Source organism: Gekko japonicus, unplaced genomic scaffold, assembly GCF_001447785.1.
Source record: "Gekko japonicus isolate JY-2015 unplaced genomic scaffold, Gekko_japonicus_V1.1 scaffold893, whole genome shotgun sequence".
Classification (NCBI taxonomy): Eukaryota; Metazoa; Chordata; class Lepidosauria; order Squamata; family Gekkonidae; genus Gekko; species Gekko japonicus.
The window spans coordinates 619,570-634,461 of NW_015170302.1; the positions used below are offsets into that span (position 1 = coordinate 619,570).

The 14,892-nt window shown below is 48.7% G+C and overlaps 1 non-coding gene across 1 annotated transcript; it reads left to right on the forward strand.

The window, feature by feature from the left end:
- Positions 1-6,143: 6,143 nt before the first annotated feature.
- TRNAS-GGA lies at positions 6,144-6,215 on the forward strand. Its single transcript has one exon. It is a non-coding gene; the product is annotated as a tRNA-Ser (tRNA).
- Positions 6,216-14,892: the final 8,677 nt, after the last annotated feature.

The following is a 14,892-nucleotide window of genomic DNA, read 5'->3' on the forward strand; positions in this document are numbered from 1 at the left end:
TGCCCCAAAATAGCCCTGATCGTGCCCTTTAAATCCACCCGGCATTCACACCTATGTTGGGTCTAATTGTGCGTATGATCGCAGCCTTTGAATCAGGAAAGCTTCCACCTTGGAAATCTTGGTGGATCTTTAAGATGCTACTGGACTTGAATACTGCCTTTCAGGGTGAATTTCCTATTTTGCACCTCCTTCGCTGGCGTGACAAAGCACGGCCAGCCTTTGATGTGCCAGGGACAGGTCGCTGTACCTGGATGTTTCCAAGTCCTCTCCTCCCTCTGGAGTTCCTCATCTCGGTGACTCAGGGAGTCGATATGTACCAACCCTGCCTGGTCAGCTGCTCCTGGGATCCTCCTCTCTCTGCCCATGTGAACTATGCTGCAATTTGCAAACAGGCAGGGGACGAGGCCAGAGAGACTGTGGTGTTGAGCGCCTGCCTCTAAAAATACTCAGTGAGGCAACTGGAAAAAGATGAGCTCACACGGTGGTTGGGGGTGTGTGTGATGACGAACAACTGGTTCTATGGTCATTTACAGTCATGCTTCTAGCTCACTAAGCATGAGTTGCTTTTTTGGGCTTGGGGGAGGGCGAAGCAGGCTAGAAGTTCACAGCAGTACGTGTACTGGATTCGGATAAAGTCCTTACACAACAGCCCTGCAAGGTCAGCCATTGCTCTCCATGATACAGATGTGGGGGCAGCTGAAGCCAAAAAGGGGCCTGATTACAGCTGTCTCGTATGGTGGCTAGGGTTGCCGGCCACCAGGAGAAACTTGAAGATCTCCAGCTTCAAAGGGAGGTGTGATCGTGCAACTGGGGGTCAAATTCCTCCAGAGGAAATAGCCTCATGTCCCCCCTCCCATTTTTTCTGGCGCGTGTGACCGCAACCAAAGCCCCCTTTTTGATTCTCGAAAGCTTATGCCTTGGATAGGTCCTTGGTCTCTGAGGTGTGACTGAACTCAGATCTTGCTCATCTTCTGCAGGCCAACACAGCTACCAACCTGAAAACCAGCCCTGCAAGGTTGATAGCACCCCTGATGTTCTGCCAAGAGAGAGAGAGAGAGAGACAGAGGAGGATGCTTTGGTGCCACAAAACAACTGGCAGGGGTCATTTCCTGCAGGAGCGCACAGGAGCGAAGCTCCGGCAGTAAGCAGCCCAGGGGGCGGGCTCATGCAACAAGCCCCACCCCCTGCTCCCAGCAGCCCTCAGTTGGGCCACAAGGAGCATGAAGCAGCCAGGTAAGTTGCAGAGCCCCCACCCCCGCCCCGTCTTCAGGTACAAGCTCTCCCTCCTCTGTGAGGGCAGATCTGCGCATTCCCACCCCCCATAGCTAGCAATCCAAAACAGTCCAGTGGCACCTTTAAGACCAAGTTTTATTCAGGTACAAGCTCTCCTTCCTCTGTGAGGGCAGATCTGCACGTCCCCACCCCCATAGCTAGCAATCCAAAACAGTCCGGTGGAGCCTGAGCGGTGGGTGTTGCCTTCTGACACACTTCCGGTGATGTCAGGGGTGGTGGTGGCATATGCAAATAAGTTATGCTAATGAGTTATGCTAATGAGCTCCTGCACCTCTTTTTCTACGAAATGACCCCTGACAACTGGTAAAATGGTCCCCAGTTCTTCAGGATCCTGGGTAACAACAGTCCACGAGATCCTCTCCATTCAGGGACCACACACAGAGAGAAAGGCCCCCATTCTTTTAATCACTTGGCGACTGCAGTACCACGTGGATGTCAAAGATCCACCACAGGTAATGGCTTATAGAATTCCTGCCCTTTCTTTTGCCAAGGCAGTTCACAACATATTTGGAATTCCTATTTTCTACTTGTCATTCATCATCGGGTTCACAGAGACAGGTGGTTTCCCACCCAAGCCCTACCTGGCTCTCTAGACCTGCTTGTTCCAACAAAGTCGTTGCTCTGTCATCAGCCTTCCAAAAAGCATCTGGAGTTCATGTGTTTTGTTCTAAGTAAGAAACAGGCAGAGGACTTCACATTGGTAGGAATTAGATTAACAAAGGGCATTAAGAGCATTCCAAACACACCACACCTGCATATTTTAAAACATTATCTGGCCTATCTCAGCAGATCCCAGGGAGTCTGTGGAAACTGTGAACAGATGCCTGAAGGCAGTTTTGGGACTGAAGAGGGCTAACAAGCTGAAACTTAATCCCAAAAAGACGTAAGTGGGGGAAAGGTCTGACTTGGGAATGGGGATATTTCTTGTTCTGGAAGGGGGTACACTCCTCCTAAGGGAGCCGGTTCATTGTGTGGGGCACTGCTGGACTCAGGCCTTCTCTTGGATAAACAGGTGGCAATGGTGGCCCGGGTGCCTTTCTCCAGCTTTGGATGGTGAATCAACTGTAGCTGTTCCTGGTGGTGCATGCCCAGGGAACATCTAGATTAGATTACTGCAGTGCCCTCTACATGGGGCTACCCTTGAAGACTGTCCAGAAGCGACAGTTGGTACAGAATGCTACAGTCAGGACGTTGAATGGAGTGGGTCATAGGGACCATATCACTCCAATCTTCTTGCATCTACACTGGCTCCCTCTTTGCTTCCTGGACCAGTTCATGGCACTGTCATGGGTCAGCCAGGGCTCAACAATAGCGAGGACTCTTCGGGGGAAGAGGAGCCCTGTGTAGCCAGCCTTGAATTAACAGAAGTTGACCAGCAAGAGAACGAGTTGCAGGTTTGTCAGAATTCACAGCGAATAGCTGGCACAGAGTCACCAATACCCTCCAGCCCTGATTCAGCAGGTGAACTTCAGTTAGCCATTCCCAGCCCACCAGTATTTCCTACACCCTTAGAGCACCGCAGACAGAGGCTGAGAACAGAGCTACAGGCTAGAAGGCAGAGTGCATGCCTCTTGGCCTGACGCCAGCTGCTTGTTGATGACAAAGATGAATAGTGGCAGGATTGCTTCCGAGCAGCTGGCCACAAGCATGGCCCTTAGGCATGGGGCTATAAAGACCAGCCAAGAGAGTCTGTTAGCCGTGGGCACAACATGTACCATAGGCACTCAGCCATTGACTCTGCCTTGCCTAATTCTTGGAACCATGACTTTGGACTGAATGACCCCACCCTGCCTGACTTTTGAAACTTGGTACTCAGAGCCTGCAAGCCAGTAATGACACTGGTATTGAACTTTGAAGTCATATACACCTTGGGACCAGCATACCTTAAGGACCATCACCACCTTCTCCCATGTGAACCTACCTGACCACTCCAGTCATCTTTGGAAGCTCTGTTTCACATGCCCTGACCCTCTGAGGCTAGAGAGGCTTCAACATAGGAAAGGCCCTTCTCTATCATGACACCGAAACTTTGGAACTCCTTCTCCAGGTAGATTCTCATCTGTCTCCCAGTATTGTCTTCCACCAACAGGTGAAGGCTGTTTTGTTTTGCCCTGACCTGGATAGCCCAGGCAAGCCCAATCTCGTCAGATCTCAGAAGCTAAGCAGGGTCAACTCTGGCAAGTAGTTGGATGGGAGACCTCCTTGGAATGCCAGCAGTCAGGAGGACAGGAGCAGGCTTTAGTCTATGGAGAGCCAGTTTGGTGTAGGGATTAAGTGGCGCGGACTCTAATCTGGGAGAACCAGGTTTGATTCCCCACTCCTCCACTTGCAGCTGCTGGATGACCTTGGGCAAGCCATAGCTCTCTCAGAGCTGTTCTCTCAAGGACAGTTCTGGAAAGAGCTCTCTCAGCCCCACCTACCTCACAGGGTGTCTGTTGTGGGGAGGGGAAGGGAAAGGAGTTTGTAAACTGCTCTGAGATGCTGAGTGAAGGGCGGGGAATAAATCCAATCTCTTCTCTTTATTCAGCCACCTCTCTGAATATCCTCCATGCCCCCAGTAGGGGTCAGTCACCAGAGGTCCCCATGACTTCCAGGTGCACACATACTCACATGTATGCGCGCACACACATATGCACATATGAAAAATACAAAAGAATACAAAAAAAATTAGACGATTTTGTTTCAATGCCCTTCCCTCCCCAACACTTATTAGCCCTCCTTCCTATCTGTGTGTTTTTATGTGTTTATGTTTTTATGTAGATTTCTATTACGTTTTATCTAATTGCCTTAAATATTTTATATTGTTTGTATTTTAAATGCTTTTAATGTCTGAAATGTTTTAATGTTTGGTTTTAATGCCCTCTGCCTTGGTGACCCTGAGATGGGTGGACAGGCAGCATAGAAACATTTTAAAGAAACAAATCAATACATTTTTTTTTCATAAATGCATTCCAGTACAGCTTATTTCCCCCCCAGCTCATCATCCTACAAAGGGATCCCAATTATTGTTCGTTCGTTTTTAAAAAGCCTCTCATTTAGTCCCTGGTATCTTCTTTGCATTGTTGTTAATTTCATTAATTGCACTGCTCTGTTATCAAAAGCAGTGTGTCTCTGATTCTCATTTAGAAGCAATAAGATGGGAGCACTTAAAAGCATGCCTCGCCTTAATTGCCAATTAGACTGTGGCCTACTTTTCACTGACATGGTAAAACTTATTTATTTATTTATTTATTTGTTCACCTTCTATACCGCTCCTTCCCGTAGGCTCGGAGCGGTTTACATGTAATTAGCATTAGTATTATTAGTAATTACTTGTCAGGGCTATACTACTACTGTCTGCAGGTTGGGACTCTTCCGACCGAATGCTTCTCTGCAGGGGGAAAAAAAGCCTGCACATAGGAAGCAAGCTTCTCAGGCATCCTAGAACCATCTCCCTGACCAGCTAGTTTTCTATGTGTGGGGATTTTTTTGTATCAAAGAGCATTCAGTCACATGCACTATAACCCACACACTGATACAGGAAAGTAGTGAATGCTCAACCGTAGTGATCAGAAATGCACGAGGTCAGCAATAAACTGACATTGCCAAGTCTGGGTTATGGCTCAGTGGCTGAGCATCTGCTTAGCATACAGAAGGTCTCAAGTTCAATGTCCGGCCTCTCCATTTAAAAGTACCAGGCAGTAGGTGATGTGAAAGACCTCTGTCTGAAACCCTAGAGAACCGCTACCAGTCTGATTCAGTGTGTTCATGTGCGCTTAGGGCTGAACTTTAGGGAGGGGCTGTGGCTCAGTGGTAGAGCATCTGCTTGGCATGCAGAAGGTCCCAGGTTCGATCCCCACCATCTCCAGTTAAAAAGGACCAGATAGTTGGTGATGGGAAAGACATTAACCTGAGACCCTGGCTCAGTAGTAGAGCATCTGCTTGGCATGCAGTAAGTTCCAGCCTTCCAGGTTCAATCCCTGGCGTCTCCAATTAAAAGGACCAAGCAGTAGGTGATGTGAAAGACCTCTGTCTGAAACTCTGGCTGCCAGTTTGAGTAGACAATACTGACCTTGACGGACTCATGTTCTGATTCAGTACAAGGCAGCTTTGTGTGTGAAAATTCTGAGGCCAAACTGTGCTTGCAGAACAGTTTTGTAAAGGAAAGAATTCATCTGTCCCTTCCCTCCCACCACACATGCACATTGGCCACTCAATAAATACCTTTTAAAAAATTGACCCACGGAGGATTAGTTTAACGGAGCATCATGTCCATTAAAGAAGCATTTTAATTGTGCAATTTTGAGGCCCAAGCGAGGCCGCACAGGCTGACGAAGCAGTTCCACCTGTCTCTCGGAACACCTTTAAAAGCGCTGCCCGCAACCGAGAGGCCGTGTATTTGCTTTCTAGGTTAGGAGGTCATTGGCTCCCGAACTGCATTCTTTCCTATGGGGGACACAATCGAGAGGAAATAGCATATCATCTGCTCAGATTAGGAGAAAATAATATTGCCCCCATTTGATCGCATCAGCAGGAAATACTAATCCGCCGGCCTCGGCTGGAATTCTTTGCGCAGCGTGGAAGCCGCAGGTCCCCGTACTCCACAGGAAGTGGTAGCGGCTACAAGCATGGACGGCTTCAAAAGGGAATTAGATAAGCATATGGAGCAGAGGTCCATCAGTGGCTATTAGCTACAAGGTATAGATAGGGACTCTCAGTCTGGGGCAAGTGATGCTCTGTACTCTTGGTGCTTGGGGGGGGGGGTCAACAGTTGTAGGGCTTCTAATGTCTAGACAGATTCGTAGGTCTTAGGAGAGCCAGCATGGTGCAGTGATTAGAGTGTCAGACTCAGGTTCAAGTCCCTTAAAAAAGGGGCTGTGGCTCAGTGATAGAGCATCTGCTTGGAATGCAGAGGGCCCCAGGTTCAATCCCTGGCACCTCCAGTTAAAAAGAACCAGGCAGGAAGTGCTGTGAAAGACCTCTGCCTGAGACCCTGGAGACTGAGTAGTTTGAGTAGACAATACTGACTTTGAAGGACCAAAGCTCTGATTCAGTATACGGAAGCTTTATGTGATTTCATGTGAAGTCCCCACTCTGCCTTGGAAGCTTGCTGGGTGACCTTGGGTCAATCGCACACCGTCAACCTAACCTACCTCACAGGATAAAATGGAGGATGAGGGGATGTCATGAACTCCTTTGGGTCCCCACGGTTGAGAAAAAGCGGGGCATAAACACAGTAAAAAATACATGTTCAAATCTTATATCTTTGTGGATGATTCCTCCACAGCAGATGGTACCCTAAACAGGGCCTCACTGGTGGATCTTAAAGTGTAGGCAGGCCCACAGAGGAGAAGAAGACGCTTGATGTGGGGGAGAAAGATGCTATGTTTGGGTCTCAGGACTCTGTGGGAAGGGTGGTGGCTCAGTGGTAGAGCACCTGCTTGGTATGCAAAAGGCCCCAAATTCAGACTCTGGTATCACCAAGTTAAAGGATGGCCAGTAGCAGGAGCAGCGAAAAGCTTTTCTCTACCTGAGGCCTGGAAGGCCCACTTGGAATAGCTGTTGGCCCATTAAAATGAAATCTTTTGTGGCATACGTTTTCAAGTGGCCAGTGCCTACTCTGGAAATGTCCCCTAACTGGGAGATATACGACTATGTCCTCGTGTATATACGTTCCCATCGACTTCATCTGACGAAGTGGATCTGGCTTGGCTTGCTCCTCCATCCTCTTCACCTGACTTTCTTCCCCAAGGAGTTATGAATGAAAGATCCTTAAGTGTATGGATGAGTCAATGTCAACCAAGATCAAGGTAATTCATTCCATAGTATTCCCCATTACTATGTATGGGGATGTCAAAGTTGGACAGTTTGGTGTTGTTTGGTGGTGTGGTGGTTAGAAGTGTTTGGTGTAGTGGTTATGAGCGCGGACTCTAATCTTGGAGAACCGGGTTTGATTCCCCACTCCTTCACATGCAGCTGCTGGTGTGACCTTGGGTCAGTGACAGTCCTCTCAGAGCTGTTCTGGAAAGAGCAGGTCTCGAAAGAGCTCTCTCAGCCCCACCCACCTCACAGGGTGTCTGTTGTGGGGAGAGGAAGGGAAAGGAGATTGTAAGCTGCTCTGAGACTCCTTTGGGTAGTGAAGGGTGCGGTATAAATCCAATCTCCTCTTCCTCCTCCTCCTCTTCTTCTTTTTCGAAAGCTGACAGGAAGAAAGTGGATTCCTTTGAAATGTGGCGTGGGAAAAAGAGTTTTACGGATACCATTGACCATCAAAAGACAAATCAGTGGGTTCTAGATCAAATCCAGCCTGAACTCTCCCTAGAAGCTAAAATGACCAATCTGGGGCTATCTTACTTTGGTTGCATCATGAGAAGATAATATTGAGATATATGTCAGAGTGATAGAGGTAGCAAGCAGTTACTATAGATCAGTTTGATCTGTTTGTCAGACCTAGCTGTCATGCTAGTAATCGTGTAATTGCAGCCAGGTGTTTTCTAGCAGGTGTTGCTCTTTCAGGGCTTGTTACAGCTAGTGATTACATCACCTTGTTAGAGATTGGCTGGGGGTTAGCATAATAGCTATCAGCTTAGTAAGCTGGAGGGGGACTTAGTTCTCATAGACGAAGGCACGACATGCTGTACAATAGCCTGTAAATATCTCTGTATATATTCACCTTTATAACTATATAAACTCTCTGTGCACCTTCATAACTCCCGCTTCTTATTTACAACACCCAATACATAAGAGTTAATGGAAAAGACAATCGTGCTAGGAAAAGGGGAAGGCAGCAGGAGAAAAGGAAGACCCAACATGAGACGGACAGACTCAGTCAAGGAAGCCGCGGCTCTTGGTTTGCAAGACCTGAGCAAGGCTGTTAATGATACGGTGTTCTGGGGGTCATTAATTCATAGGCCTCCCTAAGTCAGAAGCAACTTCATGTCACTTAACACCCACACGATGCATTAGTTCTATGTTGGAATCTTCTATTGTTCCATTTTCCAAATTGTATATGGAATGCAGCGTACGGCCACACGATTCTCGGTTGTTTTTGTGGCAATGGATGAAAAACCACCTACCCCTCTGAAGTTATTTCTTTGGGGTGGTGGTGGTAGAGAATGGTTAAATTGTAATCTCATCCATTGTTCCCAGCCTGTTCCTTCCTTCTCATGGCTTCTTGCTTATGAATAGGCTATTCTAGGCAACCAAGCGTAGAGAATTGTTGATTTGATGAGGGCTTCCCCATCACAGACTGACTGTTAAGACGGGCAGAAGTGATTCTTCCAGACCCACAAAAGTGCCCACGCTGTACCTTTTAAAGGTCCCCCTGCATGGCTTGGAACTCCTTTTGCTGATCTGCCCGTGATAACGATCCAAGATCCAATCTACATTGGTCTAAACTGCCGCTGGAAAGGGCAAACCCACATGGCCCCGGCCGGCAACTAGAATGAACAGGGACCATATTTTTGAGCTGAGTGACGGCTGGAGGGCCAGCGGGGATAGGCGTCACCCACTAATTAACACCAGGAGGTTAAAAAAACACATCTTTAACTCCTTTCTTCCTAAAGCAAACATTTTCAAAGGTACGGCTGTCAACTGCATGGGCTGGAGGTCTCCAACAGGGTGCCCATGGACGACATGGCTCCTGTCAAAACGTTTCCTGGTCCCCACCAAGTACTTTCAGAAAGTTGGAGAAGCCAGGTGGGGAACTTGACCAACAGGACTTCTGACAGGCCATTGGAGATCTGATTGGATGTATAGATTATAACAACATTTTATTTATTTGTTTGTTTGTTTGTTTGGTTCGAGAACTCTTTCCAGAATCGTCCTTGAGAGAACAGCTCTGACAGAACTATGGCTTGCCCAAGGTCATCCAGCAGCTGCAAGTGGAGGTCTGGGGAATCAAACCTGGTTCTCCCAGATTAGAGTCCACGCATTTAACCACTACATCAAAGTGACTCTCACCTCCAGTGTCTGGCATCAGGGAAATGCCAGGTCACATTATTGTCCCACAATGGGAATCCCATCAATCCATTGTGAAACTAGCCAACACACTTCAGCAAGCCTTCAGGATACATTTTGGGTTAGAAATATACCCAGTCCTCCACACACATGGTGTGATTGAGCTCAGTGCACACAAAGCCATCAGGTCCCCCCCACCCCCGTGGTCTCCCTGGTTGAGTCCATGCACCTCCTCTCTACAACCTCCAAACCTCTTCACCTCTTCAGGCTAAGTATAGTCAGGGCTATTTTTGGGCAGGAACACACAGGAACGGAGTTCCGGCTGGCTCCTGAGTTGGCCACGCCCAGCAGGAACTCATTAGCATAAAAGGCCACACCCAATAGCAGAAACTCATTAGGATTGGCTACATTAGGGGTGTGTGGCCTGACATGCAAAGGAGTTCCTGCTACAAAAAAAGCCCTGGTTTTGACAACAAACAAAGTAAACAGAATAAGAAGGGAAAGGTGGGTGTGGCTGGATGAACACACTTCTGGTAACATGGGGGTGTGGCCTAGTGTGCTAATGAGCGGTGCTGTCAGGGTGTGGCTTAATATGCTAATGACTTTTCCTGTTGGGTGTGGCCTATTATGCTAATGAGTTCCTGCTGGGCTTTTTCTACAAAAAGAGCCCTGATAGTATTACCCCAATCCCCCACCCCAATCCCCCACTCTGTCAGCTAACGCCTTTTGTTTCTTCTTGTTATGCTCGCATTCCTTGAATTGAGTGTAAATATCTAAATTATTATTTTCCCTATTAAAACCCAGTCTGCCACACTTTGGACTGGTTATTGACTCAACCAGGGGTCTAGAGGGACTATCTCCGTCAAAAACAGATAGCAGGTCCTCGCTTTTACCCCAGCCTCTTGCTAGCTCTGCCTTTGCTGCTAATTTCCCCAACTAAACCAAAGGCAAGGTTTTATTTAATAAAGCTGTCATGAGGTAACATAAGCAAAACCCTTTCTCCATAATGCAGAGAGTTTACTATGCCCCACCCCCCACAATTTTCCACCTGCCGTCCAAAGTGGAGCAGTCATAAGAACATAAGAGACGCCAATGTTGGATCAGGCCAAAGGCCCATCCAGCCCAACACTCTGTATCACACAGTGGCCAGAAATACCAGGTGCCATCAGGAGGTCCACCAGTGGGGCCAGGACATTAGAAGACCTCCCACTGTTGACCCCCCCAAGCACCAAGAAGACAGAGCATCCCCTGCCCCAGAGTCCCTATCTATACCTTGTGGCTAATAGCCACTGATGGACCTCTGCTCCATTTGCTTATCTAATAATGGAAGAGTCCTCTCTTCCATTTTAAGGACAGACAAAAGGAAATACCTCTTTACACAGAGAGTGATTAAAATATGGAATTTTCTGCTAGAGGATGTAGTGGCCCCGGTCACATGGGAGGATTTGCCCCGCGAAGCAGATGGGTTGAGGGCGCATCAAACGGGCGCGATCAGATGCCAACATCTGGCAAGCGTCACGCACCTGCCCCCCACCCGTCCCTTCCGGCCAAAAACGCAGATCAAAAAGGTACTAGGGAAAATGTAGTACCTACCGGAAGATCCGCAGCAAGGCCGGGCGTGGGATCGCGGACGCGCCAGCAGCCCGTGTTATTTGAGGGACTGTCGGACTGCGCATGCGCGACTGCTGGACTGCGCATGCGCACAAATACTCCAGCAGCCTCGGCTCGCCCGTCTTTGCCTCGCTTCCCCCCGGCCATGTGATTGCGCCAGACAGAATATGCGTGGCGGCTCAGGGGAAAGCGTCTGATCCCGATGCCGCGTTTTCCTTTCGTGCGGCTCTAAGAAGCCGCACTTCCAGCGCAGCTTTTCCTGCCGGTGTGACTGGGACCTAGTGATGGGCACAGGAACGGGAAGCTTTAAAAGGGGACTAGATAGATTCATGGAGGATTAGTACCAGTGGCTACTAGCTATGGTGACTAAAGAGAACCTACACACTCAGAGGCAGTCAGCCTCTGAATCTCAGAGCCAGGCAGCAACATCAGAAGTTCTCAGCCATTATGCCCTGTTGTTGGCTCTCCAGAGGAACTGGCTGGCCACTGTGTGAGGCAGGATGCTGGACTAGATGGACCACTGGTCTGATCCAGCAGGGCTCTTCTGATGTTCTAATGAAGGCCTCGGCCTCTCTACCCTGTTGCTGGCTCTCCAGAAGGAACTGGTTGTCCACTGTGTGAGACAAGATGCTGGACTAGATGGGCCACTAGTCTGATCCAGCTATTCTTGTGTTCTTATGAAGGCCTCAGCCTCTATGCCCTGTTGCTGGCCATCCAGAAGGAACTGCTTGGCCACTGTGTGAAACAGGATGCTGGACTAGATGGACCCCTGGTCTGATCCAGCAGAGCTCTTCTGATGTTCTTTTGAGGGCCTCAGCCTCTCTGCCCTGTTGCTGGCTCTCCAGAAGGAACTGGTTGTCCACTGTGTGAGACAGGATGCTGGACTAGATGGGCCACTGGTCTGATCCAGCTATTCTTGTGTTCTTATGAAGGCCTCAGCCTCTATGCCCTGTTGCTGGCCATCCAGAAGGAACTGCTTGGCCACTGTGTGAAACAGGATGCTGGACTAGATGGACCCCTGGTCTGATCCAGCAGAGCTCTTCTGATGTTCTTTTGAGGGCCTCAGCCTCTCTGCCCTGTTGCTGGCTCTCCAGAAGGAACTGGTTGTCCACTGTGTGAGACAGGATGCTGGACTAGATGGGCCACTGGTCTGATCCAGCTATTCTTGTGTTCTTATGAAGGCCTCAGCCTCTATGCCCTGTTGCTGGCCATCCAGAAGGAACTGCTTGGCCACTGTGTGAAACAGTGGACTAGATGGGTGACTGGTCTGATCCAGCAGGGCTCTTCTGATGTTCTGATGTTCTTAAGACTGTATCACCTCATTCTGTTATGTTTGTAGACTGGGACACAGCCCTCTGCAAACAATAGCTGCCAACTGAGGACTATAAATGAACAAACTGCTCCCCTGTACGCACAAAGCCAGTTCACTCATTTGGTTATTGGTTGCCAAGCTTTTTTAAAAAAACACAAAAGACCCATGCTCTATGATGCGAGAACTAAGTCTGGACAGCTAGGGGTTAACCCACATTTAAGAATGCACTGCAAATAGTAAGATGTGTATACTTTGCCGTGTTTATCTTTGGTGGTTTTATTTTTAGCCCAGGTGGGTCAAAGGAATGACTTTGCATCTTCCTCCTCCAGCCTTTCCAGGTGTTGTCAAATACAGTTACACACCCTTCATACACTCCACTGAGTCTTTTCAAAACCCATCCAACCACATCAATGAGACAAGACAGGTCAGTTTCATCTGTTTTGACTGATCCCTGTCAAGCTGAGGTTCTCAGAGCCTGGGAGAACAGCTTCCTTTCTCTCCCACGCCGCTTTAAAACAAACTCAGAGGCAGGCCGGGCCTTTTGTTAGAAGACGAGCCAACCATCCAGCAGCACTTGAAAACACACTAACGATCATTGGTTATTTGCATGAATGCAGCCATGAAACTGCCTTATATCGAATCTGACCATCGGCCCATCAAAGTCAGTACTGTCTACTCAGACGGGCAGCGGCTCTCCAGGGTCTCAGGCAGAGGTCAAAAACTGCCTGGTCCTTTTAACTAGAGATGCCGGAGATCGAACCTGGGAACTTCTGCATTCCATGCAGATGCTCTACCACTGAGCCACAGAACTTCTTTTAAGTTGAAATGCATCTCCCAGAAAGTCAGTGTCTCAACTACGGAGGGGGTTACTGAATGTTAATGAAGATTCCACATGTTTGGAAGTTTAAAAATCATCACATGAGTAGGTGGGGAAGATATTCAGCAGATGAGAGAATTTACTGGGGGAGGGCGTGATTCTTTGTGTTTTGAAGGAATGAAGTGCACAATGTCGGTCAGTGGCAGGGGTCATTTCCTGCAGGAGCGCACAGGAGCAGAGCTCCGGCAGTAAGGAGCCCAGGGGGCGGGCACATGCAACAAACCCCGCCCCCTGCTCCCAGCAGCCCTCAGTTGGGCCATAAGGAGCAAGAAGCAGCCAGGTAAGTTGCAGAGCCTCCCCCAGCCCCCCTTCAGGTACAAGCTCTCCCTCCTCTGTGAGGGCAGATCTGCGCATCCCCCCCCCCCAATAGCTAGCAATCCAGAACCGTCCAGTGGAGCCTGAGTGGTGGGTGTTGCCTTCTGACACACTTCCAGTGATGTCAGGGGGTGTTGCATATGCAATAAGTTATGCTAATGAGCTCCTGCACCTCTTTTTCTACGAAATGACCCCTGCTCAGTGGTAGCACAGACTTTGGTGTCTCAGGGGGCGGCAATAGAGAGATGGGGTAAATAGGGTGCTCACCAGTGTTCTCCCTAAGCTGAGTTAGTGTGAGCTAGCTCACAGTTTTTTAGCCTCCGGCTCACACGTTTTCGTCTTAGCTCAGGAAGGATGACTCCAGCAAACTATGCAGTGGCCAAATCACTCGCTCACAACTGTGATGCCAGTAGCTCACAAAGTAGGATTTTTCCTCACAAGACTCCACAGCTTAGAGGGAACATTGCTCTTTGACCTTTCCTTTGTCCAGTCCTTCTGCTGTCTAGTCCACTCCCTTTGTTACCCAGAATGCTACTCTCAGGGATTCCTTCTTTCCAATCACTTCTCTCTCTCCCTTTGTCCACCATGAGGGCTGGATATGTTTTCTCCAATCTCACTCCACTCTACCTTAGACAGCTGCCTTTCCCATCCAGTACGGAGCTCTCTTTACAACAAATAACTTCTGTTTCTTTTCTAAGGAACGAGTCAAAGTAGTCAGACTTTCGCGTTACTTAGTCCAGTCACAAAAAAGGCTAATCTGCTAGCTGGGACAGGAAGGTAGGAGGGCGAGTTCCTCTGTAGGATAAGGCCTGGAAAGAGTTAAAAAGGCCGGATGGAGCAATGGCTATTGCGTCTGGCCACAAGTTGCATCAGCTGACGGTTTTGAAACTAGGAAACCGCCTGTCACGTTGCTTACCCTTGGAGACAGTATTCTGGAAAGATGGGTTTATGGGTGCAATTACAGGCTCCCCCCCCCCCTCTGCTGACGCCAAGGAAGAGCCTCATGGCTTCGAAAGGATGCAGATATTCAAACCTCATTTACAGGTCCCTGATACTTATCTAACACGTCTGACCGGGTATAGAAATTGCAAAAGACATGTGGGAAAATCTAAAGGCCGTAAACCAGCCTTCTGGCTGGCCTGTCCCCCTTGCTTTCAAACGCAAGCTTCTCTCACTTTGCTACCTTGAAGGGCAGAACTTGGATTTCCATGTGAGCTCACTACTCTTTTAGGATTGCCATTTCCGGGTTGGGAAAGATCTGGAGATCTGGGGGACGGAGCCTGAAGGGGGCAGGGTTTGGGGAGGGCGAGGGACTGCTGTGGGGTATAACGCCATAGAGTCCACCTTCCAACGTGGCCATGTTCTCCCAGGTGAACCGAAAACCTGTCGCCTGGAGATCAGTTGTAATCCTCGGAGAGCTCCAGCCACCACCTGGGAATTAAAACAACAACAACACAGGCTTCGGTGTGACTATGGAGAGAAAAGATATAACTCACAGGAGGAAGACCACTATTCTGTCATTTTGAACACATTTTGTTATGCTTTT